The sequence below is a fragment of the Geotrypetes seraphini genome, chromosome 5 (genome assembly GCF_902459505.1).
Source record: "Geotrypetes seraphini chromosome 5, aGeoSer1.1, whole genome shotgun sequence".
In the NCBI taxonomy this organism is placed as follows: domain Eukaryota; kingdom Metazoa; phylum Chordata; class Amphibia; order Gymnophiona; family Dermophiidae; genus Geotrypetes; species Geotrypetes seraphini.
In genome coordinates, this window is record NC_047088.1 from 36,738,187 (window position 1) to 36,754,784 (window position 16,598).

Genomic DNA, 16,598 nt, shown 5'->3' on the forward strand with positions numbered 1-16,598 from the left:
CACCACAGAAAAATGACAACAAAAGGGTATATACCTGTCTCTAGAACAGCAGCATCTGATATGGGAAAGCCTAGTAGAGTTTCACACAGGTGTGTAGAGTTACCTGGTGGGTGGGCTAGTGAACCATAAAGAGGAACCAGGCCCATATGCCATTCTAACTACTACATTTATGGTAGAAAGTGTGAGTTACCCAAACCCACTCAGACCTTACTATACTGCCATATATGTGTTATCTGCAGCCATAAGTGCTATTGGGGTGGTACACAGGTAGGTATAGTAGGTTGGGGGGGGGGGAAGCTTAGGGGGACTCACCATAAATTTTATAAGGGGGTTATGGTGAGATATCCATATGGCACCCTTTATGTGAAGTTCACAGCAGTGTCCCATTGCTCTGTTGGGATGTCTGTATGTCTAGTCCATTACTATGTTGGCCCTTCCCACGTCCAAATGGTCTGCATTTGGATGTTTTCAACATGGATGTTTTTCTGATTGAAAATGGGGTATAAAGTTAGACGTTCTGGTGGCCTAAACATCCCAGTGGCCAAGACGATTAAAAAAAAAAAAATATATATATATATATATATATATTTGGACTGCCATTCAAAAATGGCCATTTCTGTTTCTCCAACTTTGGATGTCCAGCTGGAAACATCTAAGTTAGACTTAGATATTTTTTAAATGCCCCTCAATTTTAGATTTTAAGAGTTTATGTATATGATATTTTTATAGACATTCTGTGATGTTATTATATTTTCAAATTTTGGAGTTTTCTAAACTACTTAATACATTAGTACAAATGATATATCAAGTGAAATCAATCCAATCCAGATGAAGGGTCAGGCATACCCTGAAACTTTGATACAAAACCCCGGTTAACCATTCCATATGACCAACTTTGCAACAGAGCAAAAAAATATTAATTCCACAATCATATTCTTCAAAATGGGGAAGGAACAACCCTGGCTGTAATCATCTAAAAATTGCAGAAAACAAATCCAACCAACACCATATGCTTTCCAAGTACTAGGTGCTAAGCATCTATGCAAGAGTCTTCCATAGTCTTCCTGAAGCTGATCCATAAGCGCCTCTGGCATCTCCACTGGATACAGGTCCACAGCCGCAGCCAACACTCTGAAGTGAGTCCACTGCAAGCGAGAAAGTGCATCTGCTACTTTGCTGAACATATCAGATACATGCTGCACAGCCCAGAAACACATTCTAGTATAAGCAGTGCAATGCAATTAAACACAACAGTTCTACCAAAAGGAGACTGTGAGAGGACTGACGATTAATTGCATATACCATTGCCAGAAAACAATACCATTCTCCTATTTGCCAGCCTATGCCCCCTAATCAAAAGAGCAACTCCAGCAGAGCATTCGGACACCAACCATTTATTATCCACCATTCAGGCCATGTGTGCAGCACACCAAGCACCTCCGAAATAAGCACCAAATTCCACTTTCCTAGAAGCATCCATAAACAGCATAAGAACATAAGAATTTGCCACTGCTGGGTCAGACCAGTGGTCCATCGTGCCCAGCAGTCCACTCCCGCGGTGGCCCCCAGGTCAAGACCAGTGCCCTGAGACCTACCTGCTTACGTTTTGGTTCAACAGGAACCTGTCCAACTTTGTCTTAAATCCCTGGAGGGTGTTTTCCCCTATAACAGCCTCCGGAAGAGCCTTCCATTTTTCCACCACTCTCTGGGTGAAGAAGAATTTCCTTACATTTGTACGGAATCTATCCCCTTTCAACTTTAAAAGATTCCAGAAGTGATTGCCTTATGTCCAAATCCTCCCAGACTTCCCTGGAGATCCACACCCTAAAATGAGGCTGTTGGAGAGCAATAGACAAATTAGCCAAACATCTTGAAAAAAATTCTACTCATTGGGATGTCCTGAACTGCAAAATTGAAATGCTCCACTAAAGACCAGATTTCTTTCAGACTTAATTTCTTCTTAGAGACTACCAAAGCCACTTCATTCAAAGCCTGTATTTTCTCGAGGCAATTATAGTTGCTTGATTGCATCCAAAACAGAATCCAGCTCTTTGTCCAAAAACACCTGTCGAGTAGTGAGACTGTCAGTCTTCTCCCTGGATAATGGAATTCCCAACACATCTGCCACACAGCTAAATAGAGATATCAATTGAGCATCCTGCTGTCAATTTGCCAATTCCCCAAACAAAAAGTCATCCAAATAATGAACAACTGTATCTACACACTTACTTGACAAATCACCCAATGGACAAAAGTTGGAAAGGCCTCAAAGTATGAACATGACACCTCACAGCCCATCGGCATGCATTTCTTAAAGAAATACCAACCCTCAATCTTAAATCCCAATAGATGAAACAATTGTGGGTATACCAGCAATAAACGAAAGGCAGCCTCAAGTTTTGCCTTCAAAGCCCCAGTTCCTAAATGACACAATATTGTTATTGCATCATCAAATATTGAACAGTACAGAATCAATAAAAGAATTAACACTATACTCTTCTGGATAAGATAAACTGTGTATCAAACGAAATCGCCCTCGCTCCTTCTTTGGAACGACACCCAGTAGAGAGATCAAAAGATCATCCAAAGGAGAAGAAGTAGAAGGACCAGCAATACGTCCCAATTGTATCTCCTTCTGCAATTTTTTTCCTGACCGTATCTAGCTGAGCAGCCACAGATGTTGAATTATTAGCACTATGTAACAGGTATGGATCCTCAAAAGGAATAGGGAACCCCTGAGAAAAACCAACACACAACAAATAAGCATCACTTCTATTCAGATAGACTAACAGCCACTGCTGAAAAGAACATAACCTAATGGGTGAAGGTACCTTGGTAAAAATGTCCACTGGTAGATATGCTCCCCCCTTTTCCCAAACTGGCCCATGCCAGGATGCCCAAATCCTGTGTAGTGAAAGGTGGGGTGTGGACCTGCACACTGGATGCAACAGTGTCTAAACCAACATGTTAATTGTACCTTCCTGCATTAAACTGGAAACACACATTGGCATTGGTTCCCACCCTGTCAACTGGCTGGCTCCCCATGCTTGCACTGGGTCAGGGGTAGGCAATTCCAGTCCTCGAGAGCCAGGTCAGGTTTTTAGGATATCCACAATGAATATGTATGAGATTGATTTGCATGCACTGCCTCCTTGAGGAAAAAGTCACTGTTCTTCACAGACTAATCCCTCAAGCCCGCAAAAAGTTTCCACCAATCCCACTGTTTGTTTATTTAACTCCACCAATCCAGAATTCCATTATATCTCTACTTCTACTCTTGCTATCTTTACCATATGCATTGTCGTACATAGCCTTCCCTGCCCACCTCACCTTCCTTTATCCCGACCCCTCCCTCCAACCCATTTACACAAACCCCCACCTGCAGGTGCTCAGCCTAGCTAATATTATTAACATACCAGATCAGTCTGGTGTGCCTCCTTATCTGTCATAAACATTTAGTTTATGGTCTCTGCATTAACTATGGATTTCCCCCAGCAGTAGAATCAGAGGCTTTGCAGTTGTTATCACAAAGCTATTTGTATAATTACACCATCATAACTAAAAAAAAAAAATCTATCACACTTTGTTTAAAAGACCAATATATGACGCTCTAATTCTCATCATCTCTTTTGCAAATCTCACTTTTCAGGTTTATCTGCACTAACGTATTTATCTATAACTGATAATAGTGCTATTCATTTCAAAAAGACCACGATGGTTTATATCACATATTGCATGTGTTTTCTTTTTAAATATATAATTGTGCTACTTTTTCATTTATCTATATTTCTGCAAATTAAAGAGTGTTTTAGTATTTGAAAAGATGGAACTTTAATGACAATAAAGCTTATTCCTGTAATTGTAGCAACCAAGTATTATGATGGTTTGCATCTGCCTTCAAGGCCACAGAAAATAAAGCGTTTTTTTGTTAAGAAAGCTCAAGAATGAAAGATTTTCTGTTCTGTTTTTAGCTTAGTAAGAGAAGCATAATGTATGCATGCAGCGCATAGATCTGGTATGTGGGGCGCTAGAAATGAGTGAAAATTTTGTCTGGGATTTATCTAGACAGAAGACAGAAAGTGTTGCATAAAGACTGAAAACAAATTAAAGAGCTGAAGGCTCCCACCTGACAAGCTATTTCGACTGATATCTTAGGTCTGATCAGCAGTATCCCAAACCCACTGCTCAAAAGATTAAAGTCAAGCAGTGGCTCAGTTTATATGATTTCCTTCTTTCTCTAAACAAATTCCCTATTTTACTTAATATTGCTGCAGAGCAAGCAGGGTAAATTATGGAGCAAATAGATTTTGGGCTCCTTTCACAAAGGCGCGCTAGGGCCTTAATGCGCGCAATGGCGCGCGTTAAATTCCCGAGCGTTAGCCACTACCACCTCCTTTTTAGGAGGCGGTAGATTTTCTCCGACTGTGCGCTATAACGCGTGGTAATTTTCTGCGTACGCTAAAAATCCTAGCGCATCTTCGCAAAAGGAGCCCTTTATCTTGTTTTATCATGATTTGCGCTTCAGCTGCCATCATATTCAGCACAATGTGATGTACTTTCATTTCCCCCAGGTTTTATATCGCCTTCTCAAATTAGGGGTCCTTTTACTAAACTGCAGTAGAAATAGACTGATCATTTTTACTATGGTTTCTTGTTTCACATTAAAGGCTATGCGCTAATGTTACCATTAGCAAATGATTCAATTCAAAAACATATATCACACTCTCACTATATTATATATTCTTTCACTGCTTGCTTCTATTCTTCTGTAAATTCTTCTATAAATATCACAGTTAATCAATCATTCATTAATCATTTTGATATGTAATTCTCATGTGACCTCAGCGACTACACGCTATACTGTAGCCAGCCTCCTTATCGGTCACTCTTCTATCATATCTTTCATTTTAATTATTTGATTAATTTAAATAACTTATGGTATAAAACCTTAAATAACTTATCTCAAAGTTGATACACTGAAAAGGGCTCCGACGTGAATTCAGCGTTTCGCAGAGAAGCTGGTTCAAGGAGCATCCCCATTTAAAGACTATTAACCATTATCTCCGTGCACGGAAACCAATTGTGGCAGGTGGGGTAAATTTCCCAAATTTTTATAGGTATCATCAGGTCTATATACTGCATCAGAGTATGTATTGGATCCTTCCTGAGCTCATGGAACATCTTCTGGATTGGCTGTATTTAGAGTGGCAAATTATGTCCCCATTACGATTGTTTCATGTGTTGAGTATCAAGTTGCCCAGATATGTTAAGGACAATAGTATTTTATTTGACACTTGGAAAACCTTGAAATTTATTAATAAATTAACAGATATTCCAATAGAGAAATCTACTTATCAATCCTTGTGGCTAAACTCCAAGATTCAAATTGGCGAGTATGGGATCTTTTGGAAGCACTGGATGCAGGCAGGCATCCGTACACTAGATAATGTTATATCAAATGGGAAAATGCTTGATTTTCCACGACTGCAACAATCATTCGGCATTTCAAAGTCTCAAAATTATAGGTGGTTGCAGTTGAAGCAGGCCATTCAGAGTGAGTTCCCTGATTGACAAAATCTAAAAAATCATTATAGCTTGCAGGTGCTATGCTTCCAGACAGATTTATTAGGACATCAGGCCGCCCGGTGGTATAAATTAATTTCTGAATTCATGAATAAAAAAACAAAATATAGTCAGAGACATTTGGAGCATTGAGATAAAGCAGTATATTTTTGCGTCTCAATGGCCACAAATTTGGACTTGGAGGATGAGATGTACAACGTCAGCATCTATGAGACAAACCTGGTTTTTCTTGTTGCATAGGATTTTTTGGATCCCAGTTCGTTTGCAAAAGATAGACAGTTCTAAATCTAATAGATGCTGGCATTGTCATCTAGACATTGGGACACTGGATCATCTGTTGTTCTTTTGTCCTTTGATACTCAACTTTTAGAAGTCAATATGGAGACAGATTAATATCATACTAGAATCAACAATTCCATTGACATATGAGGTAGTCATATATGGAACATTACTACATATTAAACCCCCCCATGGACCACTATAAATGCCGGCTTTTCCTAGTTATGACAGGGATAGCCATGCAAATGGTAACTCGTAATTGGAAAAATTACGATCACCTTAATTTTCCTTTTTGGTGGGCGAGTTTATGCTTAAGCTATAGATATGAGAAGATGAATGCTGATATGTTGGGGCATAGCAATTTATTTGATGTCTTTTATTACTTTATTATAGTTGTCTTTTGTCTTTAATATTTGTTTATTTACATACACATCCAGGACATGGTAGGAGGAGGGGGTTTATTCTTTGATTGAATGTGTTAGAAGGGAGGGGGTTATATATATATATTTTTTTCTGCATTGTTATTGATTGAATTTAATTGCTTATTTTGATTTTTAATGTTTGTATAATTTCCTGCACTTTGTATTAGTTTTGAAAACTTAATAAAGATTAAAAAAAAGTTGTGTGTGTAAATTCTAATTGGTGCCAATTATTACTTATTAATTGCTAATTATTGGCATGTTCATTAATTTGTGTGCATAAATCTATAATGAAATCAGGCCCTATATGCAAGTTCTTTCTCTCCCCCTAGTGAGCTTACAGTATAGAGAATTGTATCTAGGACAATGGAGGGTTGGGTGGCTTACAATGGGAAATGAACTCACTTCCCCTTAAGCAAGACTCATAAGAACATAAGATTTGCTGCTGCTGGGTCAGACCAGTGGTCCATCGTGCCCAGCAGTCCGCTCACACGGTGACCCTTAGGTCAAACACCAGTGCCCTATTTGAGTCTAACCTTACTTGCGTATGTTCTGTTCCAGTAGGAACTTATTCAACCTTGTCTTGAGTCCCTGAAGGGTGCTTTCCCCTATAACAGCCTCTGGAAGAGCGTTCCAGATTTCTACCACTCTCTGGGTGAAGAAGAACTTCCTTACATTTGTACGGAATCTATCCCCTTTTAACTTTAAAGAGTGCCCTCTCGTTCTCTTCACCTTGGAGAGGGTGAACAGTCTCTCTTTCTCTACTAAATCAATTCCCTTCAATATCTTAAATGTTTTGATCATGTCCCCTCTCAATCTTCTCTTTTCAAGGGAGAAGAGGCCCTTAACTAACCATTAGGCTACTTCCCCATGCTCCCTCAATTAACCAAGACAACCAAAATACACTTCCCTCTCCATATTCGCGGTTTAACCAATCACGGTTTCGGTTATTTGCGGTTTTTTGTTTGCAAGCTCCGCCCCCCCAAATTACATCAGAGAAAAATTGCTGCTCCCAGCGTTGCACAGAAAAAATCGCTGCACTTTCTTCACAGGAACAGGTCAAGTTATTCACATTTTTATCATATTGTCTAGGGCAGGGGTAGGGAACTCCGGTCCTCGAGAGCCGTATTCCAGTCGGGTTTTCAGGATTTCCCCAATGAATATGCATGAGATCTATATGCATGCACTGCTTTCAATACATATTCATTGGGGAAATCCTGAAACCCGACTGGAATACGGCTCTTGAGGACCGGAGTTCACTACCCCTGCTCTAGGGGTTTTAATAGAAAACCGCGAATAACATACGAAAAGTTATTTGCGGTTTTTCTGTATTCGCTGAATTGTTATTCCTCTATCACTGCAAATACGGAGGGGGAAGTATAAAATCAATATTTACCCCTCTTCTATTAAACTGCTCTAGCAGTTTCTAGCGCGGGGAGCTGCACGGGTCATTCAGCGCAGCTCCCCACACTAGAAACTGCTAGCGCAGTTTAATAGAAGAGGCCCTTGGTGCTGTAGTGTGTCCTGCAGTAATCATTTTAATTTGCTATGTTAGGCATGTGTTTGCAACTAATGCAGCTTAGTACAAGGGTCCCCTGCTTAGCCAGTCATTACATAAATATGAGGTAGAGCACATGTAATTAATGTTCTAAATCCTAAGAAAGTGCATTTTTTTGTGCATGCAAATTTCATGTATTTATTCAATGCACATTTATCTATGAATTAGTGTGCTTGCAATCAATTTATATAGATTAAACTTTCTAATTTGTGGGAGAGTTTTATCTTATTAATCCCCCCTGTGAGCTGTTACCACCATGGCCGACGCGCTAAAAAAAAAAAGTGGGAGCAAATGAACTGTATTAAAAGAAAAATAATAATTTTTTTTTAAAAAAATCCTCCTGATGTACTATAAAATCTTTAAGGCTATGCATTCATTTGCAGTGGCATGAAAATGAAATAATAACAATTTAAGTAATTCTTGTCATTTCATAATGTTTTAAACTTGACGTATAAATTTGAATAATTGAGGGGTGGGGGTGGATATTCAGCTGGTGGTGGTTAGCATTTTTTTTTGGCCATGTCTGGTTGCCATAATTGAATTTCCAGGTATAGGCTACAATATGTAGTACTTAAATACAAAAAGTGAACCACATAAAAATAGAGTAGCATTTTATGTGGTCCTATTTATATAATAACCTTACAGTATATGGTTAACAGCTGAATATTTTGCAATTTACTGCAAAAGTGCAAGCTTTGCCCTGGACTACCCATAAATTAGCTGGTCTTAGCTTAGGCACTAACCACAGATATTCAGTGACATAGTAACATAGTAAATACCCATATGAGGAAAGACTGAATAAATTGCAGCTATACTCGCTTGAGGAACATAGAGAGAGGGGGGACATGATTGAGACGTTTAAATATATCACGGGCCGCATCGAGGTGGAAGACGATATCTTCTTTCTTAAAGAACCTTCAAACACAAGAGGTCATCCGCTGAAAATCCAAGGCGGGCAATTTCATGGTGACGCCAGGAAGTATTTCTTCACCGAAAGGGTGGTCGATCATTGGAATGGACTTCCACTGCAGGTGATTAACGACAGCAGCATGCTAGATTTTAAAAAGAAATGGGATATGCATGTGGGATCTCTAGCAGGATAAAGTCTGAGGGTGGGTCACTAGGTGGGCACACTTGATGGGCTATAGTCCTTTTCTGTCATCACATTCTATGTTTCTATGTTCTATGTTTCTATGATTACGGCCCTCTTTTACTAAGGTGCGCTAACCGATTAGCGCGCGCTAAACGCTAACGCGTGCTTGTTAGTCTATGGACGCATTAGTGTTTAGCACCCGCTAATTCGATTAGCACACCTTAGTAAAAGAGAGGGTAAGACCTGAACAGTCCATCCAGTCTGTCTATTAGTAATTCTAATTAAAAATACATGATTAAATTAGCTCACCTCTTTGATATTTATGGGCTACCTGGACATTTAATTGCTTTAAATATCAACATCATAGGTTTATTTACAGTGTGTTAAGTTTCAGCATTTTACCCAGTGTTAAGGAATAAGAGGTTAGCTTTCATAAGCAACAAAAGATCACAGAAAGAGGAAGACTGACAAAAAATATCTGGAAAAGTTAAGACAGGCTGGTCGAGTAGTCAGGAAAGCAAATATAAAAATGGAAGAAAAAATAGTTAACATGGTAAAATAGGGAGACAAGACATTTTTAGATATATCAGTAATAGGAAGAAGTGCAAAAGTGGCACTGTGAGACTCAAAGGTGAAGGGGAGAAATATGTAGAAGCTGATAAAGAAAAGACTGAATTGTTTAACAAATATTTCTGTTCTGTGTTCACCGCTGAAATGCCAGGAGTTGTACAGCAGAAGACAAACACAAATAGGGATTGGAGGAGTGGTAGACCCTGATCAATTTTCAGAGGTTTGTGTTCATGAGGAGCTAGCTAAATTAAAGGTAGACTAACCCCCTCTTTTACTAAGGTGTGCTATGCTTTTTAGTGTGCGCTAAATATTAGCAGCATTAAACATTCACTAAACGCTAACGTGTGGATGTTATCCTAAGGACACGTTAGTGGTTAGCTAAACATGAGCTAAAATGCTTAGCACATCTTAGTAAAAGAGGGCCTAAGTGATGGGGCCAGATGGTGAACATCCAAGGGTGCTGAAGGAACTTAGGCAAGTTCCGCTGACTGATCTTTTCAATGCTTTTCTAGAGTCTGGAGTGGTACTGGAGGACTGGAGAATGGTGGATGTGGTCCCTCTTCAGAAAAGTGGAATAAGGAAGAAGTAGGAAATTACAGGCTGGTAAGTCTGACTTCTGTGGTAAACAAATTAATGAAGCTACAAACAATAACACCAAAAGGTGAAAAAATGCCTCCAAAACTGAATAAAGATTCACTTTATTTTTTTTTGAAACAGAGAATGGTGAAATTTCTGGAATCTGGTGAATTACAGGACTGGAGGTAACATAGATTCACTAGAGGTACTGTAGGTCTTGTCAGACAAATCTGATCAATTTCTTTGACTGGGTGACCAGAGAATTGAGTAGAAGGAGTGTGTTAGATGTGGTGCATTTAGATTTTAGCAAAACCTTTGACAGTGTTCCACACTGATGTCTAATAACTAAACTGATTGCCCTCAGGATGGGCCCCAAAGTGATGGACTAGGTCAGGAATTGGCTGAGCAGAGGGTGACAGAGGATGGAGCACTGTCAAAGGCTTTGCTAAAATCTAAATAAACCACATCTACCACACTCCTTCTAGCCAATTTTCTGGTTACTCAATCAAAGAAATTGATCAGATTTGTCTAAGACAGGGGTGTCCAATGTCGGTCCTCGAGGGCCGCAATCCAGTCGGGTTTTCAGGATTTCCCCAATGAATATGCATTGAAAGCAGTGCATGCACATAGATCTCATGCATATTCATTGGGGAAATCCTGAAAACCCGACTGGATTGCGGCCCTCGAGGACCGACATTGGACACCCCTGGTCTAAGACCTGCCTCTAGTGAATCTATGTTACCTCAGGTCCAGTAATCCACAGGATTCAAGAATCATCACAATTCTCTGTTTTTAAAAACATTTTCATTCATTTACGTACCACAGACGTCAGACTTACCAGCCTGTAGTACCCTACTTCTTCCTTACATCCACTTTTGTGGAGAAAGACCACATCTGCCCTTCTCCAATCTTCCAGTAAAATTCCATATTCTAGAGAAACATTGAAAAGTTCAGCCAGTGGAGCCACCAGAACTTTCCTAAGTTCCTTCAGTACCCTCAGATATATACTATCCGGCCCCATTGCTTTGTCCACCTTTAGTTTAGCTAGCTCCTCACAAACACAATTCTCTGAAAATCAATCAGGGTGTACCACACCTCCATCCCTACTTGTGTTTGTCTTCTGCAGTTCCTCACACATTCCTACTCCATCCACCTACTAGTTATGGCAGTTCTACAATGACTTCTTCTCCCTCCTCACCTGGGGCTGAAAGTGCTCTCTTCATTGCATTCCAATCACAGCTCCTTTCCAGTGGGCCGAATATTTCATATGAGAACCAAATCATTGCTTTGGCATGGAGTATGGAATACATCCAGCCTTGGATTGAGTTCCTTTTTTCTTCTTCCCAATAGCTAACTACAAATGGAGATCAAGCTAGGTTAGGAAGGTGCTGCTTTCCCGAGAGGTTCAAATGTAGAAATGACAAATAAATTCCACTGACCTCTCGTGTTCCATTTATTTCACAATTTCTTCATTCACTCTCAAAAGCCTTTTTTTTTGGGGGGGGGGGATGTGGAGGGGGCTAGAAAACACACTGTTAAGGCAGAAGGCAGCTAATTACTGTTTCTAACAAATTGATTTCTTAGAAACATTGAGCCTGAAGAGATAGCAGGAAAGTACGGTATATGGTCTTGTTTTGGGGGGTTTTTTTTGTGTTGGTTTTTTTTTTTAATAAGCAAGCAAATTTGTTTAGAAGAAAATTAATATACATTTTAGAATTTTGCCCACTAATTAAACAATTAAACTTCAAAACAAAATGAATACAGGTTGTAATAACTCTACCAAGGTCTGATTCAAATTAGCATAATTTATAGCAAAGTGCCCACTGAGATAGAATAATCAATCATGCATATGTCATCTGTGTTTTAAAGCTAATTACTATTTTGTTATGCTGTAAAAGATGCACCTGTAATTTTCAAACATCCATTTTGGTTTTGAACATTGATATCTTGACTTACAACGTCTCTGCTTTATTTTCTCATATTTTATTTTTTTGTTTTAATAACTGTTTATTAGTTTTATAGAAACAACTTATACAAAGTGCAACACTTATCAAGAATCAACAAACAGCACTTTCATACTATGCCAATTTATGAAAAATCCTTAACCCCCCACCCTAACCCCGTCCTGGATGTGTATGAAGAGTATTAAGTGATATATTAAACAAAAATAAATATAAATCCATCTTAAATTTTAATGATGCCTGATAAATAAATCCAATGGGCTCCAGATCTCCTTACATAATTGGGATTCACCTTTTTGCTCTGCCAGCATTCTTTCATATCGATAATATAGTCACAGTGTCTCCCACTAGAATAGGAAATTTAGACGATCCCGGTTTTCTCAATTTCTTGTAATTAATTGTAACCCAACTCCAGTCATTACAAGAAGGAGCCTATCTTTATGATCATCAAGTGGACTCTTGGGAATCAGTGAGGTTCCAAATAAAACAGTCCCATATGATAATGGAATAGGAACTCCAAATTATTTTCTCATATTATAGTTATTTCACAACCTCGTCATATTTAACATAAGACGATGGACAATAAACTCTTCAATTACTCCTTTGAAGGAGTAATCCAACAGCACATACTGTAAACCTGGGGCTTTGTACAGACATTTGTATCATCAGAGTATCTCTAAACATCTCTAGAAATAAAGCATTTTGGTTTTACTTAACCTTTCATGTCATAGTATATGGATTATTTATTTCTTCTTACACTTTATATTTCCCATTTTACTGGTACTTCACTGTTAAATTTCCCTTTAGAGGATTTGAGCAATTTTGTACTATATATTGGATAGTTTTTGTTGTTTGATGTTTGCATTCTCCTTTCAGGTAGCAAAAAATCTAATCTATGATAGTTCAGAGTTGTTTTTTTCCTTCAAAACTATGACATATGGATCTGGAATGGTCGAGTTGTGCGCCTACATCCCAAACCTGCCCCACCTCTTCTTTATGATTAAATTACCAAATCTATTTCTATACTTGACAAATAAAATTGTAAACAACCTTAACGATAGTGATACAATGATTAGGCAACAGACACTTTATTGATGGTAAAAACCAGGTTGCAGCTTTGTTTATTGAGAAAAACAATTAAATAAACAATAAATGACTGAATCACCTTCCGAGCTACAAAACATTGTACAACTTGATTAAATACTTAATTATAGTCCCCTGGCCTTGCCATGTCAGCTAGAGCCTGGGGGTAGGCATGGACCTCCATGCCCCCTTTCCGGGAAACCTGACCCAAAGAATATTCGTTCACCTGAGCTCATTTCCAAATAACCGCTCTACCCCTGATGAGCCTGGGGGTAGGCATGGACGTCCAGCAAACTTATAGAAACTCTAATCAAATGCCAATTGGATACGATCCTGAACGAGGAGAATCTACGGGATCCCCATCAACATGGATTTACAAAGGGAAGGTCCTGCCAATCCAATCTAATCAGCTTTTTTGACTGGGTAACAAGGAAGCTGGATATAGGGGAGTCCCTGGACATCGTGTACTTGGACTTCAGCAAAGCGTTTGATAGCGTCCCACACCGCAGGTTATTGAGCAAGATGAGTTCAATGGGATTAGGTGAAACATTAACTGCATGGGTTAAGGACTGGCTTAGAGGTAGACTTCAAAAGGTGGTGGTAAACGGCACCCCCTCTGAAACGACGGAGGTGATCTGCGGAGTGCCGCAGGGCTCGGTCTTGGGCCTGATCCTATTCAACATTTTCGTAAGAGACTTGGTTAAGGGGCTGCGAGGTAAAATTACATTATTCGCCGATGACGCCAAACTATGCAACATAGTAGGCAAGAACACAACAGGCAAAAGCACAGTGCCTGACAAAAGCTCAATACCCGACATTATGACACATGACCTACTCCTACTGGAACATTGGTCCAGGACTTGGCAACTAAGTTTCAATGCCAAAAAATGCAAGGTCATGCACCTTGGCAGCAAAAATCCATGCAGGACTTACACCCTAAATGGTGAGACCCTAGCAAGGACTGTAGCAGAACGAGACTTGGGGGTGATCATTAGTAAAGACATGAAGACTGCCAATCAAGTGGAGAAAGCTTCATCCAAAGCTAGACAAATCATAGGTTGTATCCTTAGAAGTTTTGTCAGCCTTAAGCCCAAGGTCATAATGCCATTGTACAGATCCATGGTGAGACCCCATCTGGAATACTGTGTACAATTCTGGAGGCCACATTACCACAAAGATGTGCTGAGAGTTGAATCGGTTCAGCGAATGGCCACCCGGATGGTCTCAGGACTCAAGGATCTTCCGTATGAGGAACGGCTGGATAAGTTGCAGCTATACTCACTCGAGGAACGCAGAGAGAGTGGAGACATGATCGAGACGTTCAAATATGTCACGGGCCGTATCGAAGTGGAAGAAGATATCTTTTTTCTTAAAGGTCCCACGGCAACAAGAGGGCATCCGATGAAACTCAGGGGTGGGAAATTTCATGGTGACACCAGAAAATATTTCTTCACCGAAAGGGTGGTTGATCGCTAGAATAGTCTTCCATTACAGGTAATTGAGGCCAGCAGCGTGCCAGATTTTAAGAAAAAATGGGATTGGTACGTGGGATCTCTTCACGGAGGAAGTTAGGGGGGGTGTCAGTGTGGGCAGACTAGATGGGCCATGGCCCTTTTCTGCCATCAGTTTCTATGTTTCTATGTTTCTATCGCCTGATGAGCCAAAAACCTTGTAGCTTGGGATTACCACAGCAGCGAAAACCCAAAGCTCCAGCACCTCCCTCAACACTAACTCTAATACAAATGGACAGGTGGGAGGAAAATCCGCCTCTGAGGAACAGGAAAGAAACCTGTGCCTTGGAGGCAAGTGTCCTTATACCCCTACCCATAATTTCCCATTCCACCTTCACTAACAAATCATTGTGAACTTATTGGCGGTAAGCTAGTATCACCTCATGCTTACCCGCCACCCTCCTTATCCTTGCTTACCCCTCCCAAAGGACCTTGCAAAACTGTCTCCATGGGTGACCAACTCAGGCCATCCAGCCCATTGGTAAGGTCGCCCAGCTCTCGGGTTCTTTAATAATTTTATGAACTACTGAATGTGAAAACCCACTTAATTATTACTTTGCAATTTACAGTTAAGCTCATTTACCAGGAACATAGCTACATATTATGTCATGACTTAATGACATAGCGAGGGTGAGCGATGCCTGGTGCATTAGCGCCCCTCCCCCTCCCTCATCTCCACTCCCCGCTTCTTCCCCGTCCCCCCTACCACGTATGCTCCCCCTTCCCTTCTTCCATACTTCTAGTTGTTCACTGCCATGAGTAACAACTTCAATGTGCTCCTCGCGACCCCAGAGGCTCTCTATCTGACATCATTTCCTATGTGTGGCACCCGGAAGTGACATCAGTGGGAGATCTGACATGGTCTTGAGGAACACGTTGAAGTTGTTGCTCGCGGCAGTGAACAACTAGAGGTATGGGGGAAGGGAAGGAGAGGAGTGGGAGGAGGCAGAAGGGGCAGAAAATAGGAGGGGTGCCGGTGCCCCTACCAACATGGCTCCCGGGATGGACCGCCCCCTCACCACTGCCATGACTCATGTTATAATTCTAGTCAAGCGACCTGCTGAGCTTGGACTAGTGTTTTTGAACTAGTCAGCTCAAATTAAGGGTTCCTTTTACTAAGCTCATGCTAAATATTAGCATGGGCTAACCACACGCTAAATGCGAACGCGTGCATGTTAGTCTATGGATGCATTAGCGGTTAGCACACATGTAGATTTAGCGAACACTAAACATGCGCAATAAGACTGCAGGTCTTTCTGAGCACATGTCCAGCTTTCTGTGTTTTATGGGACTCTCAGTTGGTTTGAATGATCTATAAGCATGCTGGGAAAGTGACCCTCTCCCCCTCCTTCTCCATCAGTTCTGTAAAAATTAGACTGCAGGATGTTTCATCTGTGAACTTTGTCACTTCTCTTTAAATCACTAACTATTCTCTGTACTCTTTTTAAATCTCTAATCTAATAAAGCTATATGGTGCCATTTTATATATTGTGGCACCATATACACTGTAAAGAGATTATTGGTCTAATACTAACATACACTTCATTATATGTGTTTATGTATATACAGTGGTACCTCGGTTTACGAGTGCACCGGTTTGCGAGTGTTTTGCAATACGAGCAAAACATTTGCAAAATCGGTGCCTCGGAAACCGAGCATGGCTCGATTTACGAGCACACTCCCCCCCCCCCCCCCGCAATCCGGCACCCCCACCCTGCGATCCGGCACCCCCCCTGCCTGGAACCGGCACACCCCCCCCCGCCACGATCCGACCCCCCCGCCACGATTGGGCACCCCCCCTCCACGATCCGACCCCCCCCTGACACAATTGGGCATGCTCAAGGCCCAGCAGAGGAAGAAGCCGATTTTCAAGAGTGCCCAGATGAGGGTAAGAAGCGGCGGGGGGGGGGGGGGTGCCCAATTGTTTCGGGGGTATGTCGGATCGTGTCGGACGGGTGCCCAATC

General features: G+C 40.7%; 1 pseudogene; it reads right to left on the reverse strand.

The window, feature by feature from the left end:
• LOC117361384 overlaps positions 1 to 1,217 on the reverse strand; it is a 163,721-nt pseudogene extending 162,504 nt beyond the window's left edge.
• Positions 1,218 to 16,598: the final 15,381 nt, after the last annotated feature.